Source organism: Pituophis catenifer, unplaced genomic scaffold (assembly GCF_029215685.1).
Source record: "Pituophis catenifer annectens isolate HBS135680 unplaced genomic scaffold, rPitCat1.0.hap2 SCAF_13, whole genome shotgun sequence".
Taxonomy (NCBI): domain Eukaryota; kingdom Metazoa; phylum Chordata; class Lepidosauria; order Squamata; family Colubridae; genus Pituophis; species Pituophis catenifer.
The window spans coordinates 8,915,635-8,921,634 of record NW_027256893.1 but is presented as its reverse complement, the minus strand read 5'-3'; positions in this window follow the sequence as shown (position 1 = coordinate 8,921,634).

Genomic DNA, 6,000 nt, shown 5'->3' with positions numbered 1-6,000 from the left:
TTTATTAGAGATGTCATATTGGCACATCTGGGAAAACATGACTTTGAAAGGTTCCGGGTTTTTCCCACCCAAAGAAAAGTTCAAGTCCCTGCCCAACACCCACAAGTCCATCACATGGTCCAATCAAATTTGGTCCCAATTGGAGATGCCTCCCAAATCCAACCTTCCAGGTGCAGGGCAAGTTGGTCTTGACTTTCTGAGGAAGGAATGTTATTATGATTATATATCACCCTGGCTCCATACAATCCCCCCTCCCAGTTTCCCACAGTAATAAATGTGGCAGGTCTGAAGGCCCAGTGCAAAAGATGGCTTCGAGATCTGACACAGGAGGCATCTCCCTGTGATGTCTAGAGAAGGCTGCATTTGATGTGCATATTTGATCTGAAGCCAATTTGACTGAATCTCCAATTGGCAAGCTGGTTTGAATCAACGAATTGGGATGTCTTTGATTCAGACAATTCAGACATCTATCTATGTGCACAAGCATCTCATTAGAATTATGAAGTCTAAACCAGAACAATGTAATCCAATGATTCTGCTCAGCTAGCCAAATCAACTTTCCAAGTTGAAATAGAAGTCTAAATTGAATCAGACTGCAAATACAAATCATTGATTTGAAACTGACTTTGCCTGGCTCATGTGCCCCCTACTCTTAGATTCTTTTAACTCCTCTTAACTCATGCAAGGTAGACTCCATTCTTCTTTCTCTGATATCTTTTCCTTTCCTGGTCAGTGCTAGTAAGACTTTGATGAGGAAAAAAAAACATTTTTGCTTCTCTTCAGTGAGATTTACCTATTCTTTTTTTTGCTGTAATTCAATTTGCATTGGGCTCAGACATTTAGTGGACAAAAAATAAGTGCCATGGCTGCTTTTCTTCTTCCATAATTAATGGGGTCTGGATCCCTAGGTCTTGAGGGAGTTGGCTAACTAAAGAAAAAGAAGACAACACTTGAACACCCACTCAAATTGAATGTGATATTAAATGTGGTTTGACCCCCTAAAAATATCTTTAGAAATGAAACTGCAGATAGATAGATAGATAGATAGATAGATAGATAGATAGATAGATAGATAGACGGATGAATAGAATAGAATAGAATAGAATAGAATAGAATAGAATAGAATAGAATAGAATAGAATAGAATAGAATAGAATAGAATTTTTTTATTGGCCAAGTGTGATTGGACACACAAGGAATTTGTCTTGGTACATATGTTCTCAGTGTACATAAAGGAAGATACATTCATCAAGATGGATGGATGGGTGGATGGATGGATGGTAGGTGATAGATGATAGACAGGTAATTAATTAGTCTTACAACCATGTCAAATAAAAAATATATAGAATCTAATTCCAGGGTAAAATAAAAGAAAATACAGTAATAAAATAGATATGTGGGAAATACAAAGAATCAATATTCAGATAAATATATATGCCTTTATAGGATATCCCATTTCATCGATGTAAAACAGCGCAGCTGCTTTAACTATAAACTTTACAATTCTGCTTACAGCCCAGGAGGAAATGGGATAATCTGAGATTCAAATCCCAATGGGCTGTTCTTTCTAGTACGGATCTTAAGTATCTAAATCTAAGGGAGAACCTATAGCTGACAGTGAAACAAAACAGGAGCAATATCTTTGGTTGGTTCTTCTGCCATTATATAATGAATTCTATACATTTACAGCAGAGGTGGGTTTCAGCAGGTTCTGACCAGTTCTGGAGAACCGGTAGCGGAAATTTTGAGTAGTTTGGAGAACCGGTACTAAAAATTCTGACTGTCCCCGTCCCCATCTATTCTCTGCCTCCCGAGTACCAGCTGATCGGGAGGGAATGGGGATTTTGCAGTAACCTTCTCCTGCCATGCCCACCAAGCCAGTAGGGAAAAATTTTGAATTTCAGCCCTGGCTGAGCTCCTTCTTCTCCTGCACCCACTCCTAAATGCTAACCAATCTTTTATAAAATAGATTTATACTTCTATTTTATACAAATTACATATTCATTGTTGCATTGTTGCAAGTCATTTGATCCCAACAAAGGATACTTTGGCAATCTTTAAGCAATTCTTTCTGCCTTATTTCTTTATTTATTGTCTAGACTTTACTCTTATACACTGAGTATTAGTGGATATTATACTGACCACAAAAATAATGGTTCCTTTATTACGGAAGTTTCTGTCATGTAGCATTTAAATTCCATTCCTGGATTATTTAGTTTATCGGTCATACAGTGTGATGGACAGGACTAGTGAAATTAAAGACAATGTTTGTTGTGCCTCTGAAATCAGAGTTTTCATTGGGTCATACTAATGAATTATGAGATGTCACACATGGCCCAAACTTGAAAACCCATGACATAAGGTCATTGAGTCTTTTCAATGCATTAAATATCATCAGTCAATAGCCAATGAACATTGTGCAATACCAATGACACTCAGAAGGTCAGCAATCAATAACCAAGACAGATTCAAAGTCCTTCCCATGAAGGGGGGGGGGGTAAAATGCAAAAGATAGCAAAACAACATTATAGAGTTAAATCACTGAGACGACTTCAGCTTGGAACAAAAACCTATATTCATAAAATAATGATTATTATGAAAAAGATTGTTCTTTTTTTAAAAAAAAAAGTAGATTTCATTTTGCAGTCCTTACCACAACTAGTAACTATATTTTTCTATCTCATATTTCAGATCTGAGGTTTGAGGTTTGAGAGACAGGCACGTTTAAGACCCACAGAAAAATCAAAACTTCAATGAACATGAATTTGAGCAAACTCCAGGAGATAGTGGCGGACAAAGGGGCCAGGCGCGCTATGGGCCATGGGGTTGTGAAGAATTGGACACAACTTAGTGACTGAACAACAACAAAACCAAAAGCTTTACTAGATTCTGGGAACCTCCAAATTTATAATTCACTGTTTTGCCTTAGAAAAAGGAATAAGGTCACTCTTTTGCAGTTAATGTATAAAGGAAGCAGGTTTGAACTGAGATTTGGAGGGAAGAATAAGCACAGGTTTAAATGTCATTAATAATATAATCATATAAATGGAATGCATACTTTGCAGCAGTTATTTCAATAAGCCTCAAAATGAAAGGAAAACCTATGGTTGGACCAACTCCCAACATCTGAGAAGGATGGCCAACACTGAGAATGGAATGGAACGGAACAAAACAGAACAGAACAGAATAACTTTATTGTCACTTTGAATGTACACTAATTGACATACATTAAAAATGAAATTTCATTGCATACAGCTCTTAAAGAGTCACCACCTCCCAATTTTACACTATATAAACATTACAAGATAAATACATAAATAAATACAAAATTATGTACTGTACACACACACACACACACACACACACACACACACACACACAGATATATATATTCTATTCTATTCTATTCTATTCTATTCTATTCTACTCTACTCTACTCTACTCTACTCTACTCTACTCTACTCTACTCTATTATTCTACTCTGTTCTGGAAGAAAGAAAGATTAAGAAATCTTTTTTGATCTTGAGAGATTAATAGATCCTTTTGTTGAGTTATTCAAGACTAAGGAAAGGAAAATTAAAAAGTCCTGGTCCTGTCTGAGTCAGTTAAGGTCTTCTGGAGATGTCATGAATCAAGAGACACATAGACAATATTTGTAGCTCAGGGTTAAACTGTAGGGTCCTATTTAGTTGGGTAATCTGCAAGAAAATAGCCAAGTTCAGAGAGCACTAAGGACTCAACAAGGACTGGGCCGGTGTCTTGGGGCAAAGAGCAAGTCGCGCATCTCCCCAAGCAACCGAGGTGCGCGCAGCGCTAACAAGGGCCAGAAGAAGCGCCCACAAGATAAGGCAAGTACAGAGGCGCTTTGCTCCCGCTCTGGAATATGGAGTGCGTCTCCATCTCCCGCCATCGCCCTTACCTTCTCAGGCCAAGCGAGGAGTGACTGGGAGGGGAGGGCGAGGGGCGGGACCAACCAGTGGTGGGTTCAGTCAATAGGGAGCCACAGCAGGGGGACGAAAGAGCTTCATTTATCTGGGAACCTGAAATGACTCTTGATTTAAATCATATGGTAAAAGGCACCCAAAGAAGAAGAAACATCAGCAAAAAAAAAACAAAAAAACACCCAACCCTCACCTGTTTTTGGAAACGGTTCAGCAGGAACACACACACAGAGAGACATGAGAGACAGAGACAGAGAGAGACAGAGAAAGAGAGAAGGGGAGAAAGAGAGAGAGAGAAAGAGAGAGAGAGAGAGAGACAGAGAGAGAGAGACAGAGAGAAAAAGAAAGAGAGAGACACACAGAGAGAAAGAGAGACACACAGAGAGAGATACCTGTTTCCCACAGAAAAGAAAACACCGGGAGCCACAAAACCTGGGTAGGCGTGGCTGGGGGGGTGCATGTGACTAGGTAGGAGTGAATGACATCAAATTGGCCACACCCACCCAGGTTTTGTAGCTCCCGGTCTTAGTAGGCGAAAGCCCTACTAAGCAGGTATATACAAAAGTATGAAGGCTATTGCTTAATGCATTGTAAGCCGCCCTGAGTCTCCGGAGAAGGGCAGCATATAAATCGAACCAGTAAATAAATAAATAAATAAATAAATAAATAAATAAATAAATAAATAAATAAATAAATAAATAAATAAATAAATAAATATTGAAATCTGTATCATTTTGCTTCCTATCATGACTTGTCCTAATCTTAAAACAGTCCTAATTTTTGCCTTGACCCAATACTGTGGCATTAACCAGTTTGCTTTAATCCACTGAGTGAATTCATAGGTAAAAAAGGATATTTTCATGTCAGAGTTCATATGCCTTGGCTCTAATAATATAAAGGAAAGGATTCAGTTTTTTTCTATGCACTAATTCCTCTCTTGTGTCTACAGCTTAGTTCTGATGTATTAGTTTTCTTTCTCCATGATTGTTTTATCAATATTGTCTGCAATATCTATTCATTTTATTGCCTCATTTTGCTTGTGCCATCATGTCTACATCAAGAAGAAGATACCCATATAACCATTGCAATAACCCAGAGGAATTTACCTCTCTGATCTTCCACAATTAACTACTTCAAAGAATAGCTGCAACTGAATATCACACATGTGGATAAATGCAAGGAGGCAGATTTGTGACATAGATAGAATTGTTTTTTCATTGTAGTTCGCCTAATTTTGATGGGTTATGAACTGGATGGGATTCAGAGCCTAAGAGACAGCTATAGTCCTTAACACCTCAAAATTTGTGCACCAGTTAGAATGAGAAGGATTAATAATTAAATAATGAATTTAAAATTAATTTAAAAAGAATAAGAAGGATTAAGTGTCCAGAGAAGAGCAAGAAAGATGATAAGGCAGGGGTGTCAAACTAGGGGCCCACGGGCCGGATGGGTCATGTGCAGGCCACTCCCGCCCCAGCTTCACGAAGGGAAAAACATTGCAAAACATCACGTGATCATATGTGCAAATTCACATATAGTACCGATGCATTTTGTCAAACCAGTCTGCCTTCAAAACAATATCAGGGGTGAAATCTAAAAATTTTCCCTACCAGTTCTGTGGGTGTGACTTAATTGGTGGGCGTGGCTTGATGGACAGGTGACCCTGTGGGCGTGGCTTGATGGTCAGGTGACCTGGTGGGCGTGGCTTGGTGGTCAGGTGACCCGGTGGGCATGGCCAATAATAATAAATAATAAAAATAATAAACAAAATACACAAAACAATAAGAGGTACCAAAAACCTCACACTTTACACACACACAACAGACACAACACAACTGACTCACACACAATGTAAAAGCTGCTGCACTTGACCCAAAATGGCCCCTTCAACAAGCAGGAACCTCACACAGCCATAAAAAGCTCAAAACCAAGTTTCACATTTTTTCCACACAAAATGCCACATACAGCTTTGTGAGATTTGTGTGTTTGTGTAGTTAGAGTGAAACACTATAGAAACACACCAAATCTCAGAAAACTGCACAAATATTTTACTTTATTAT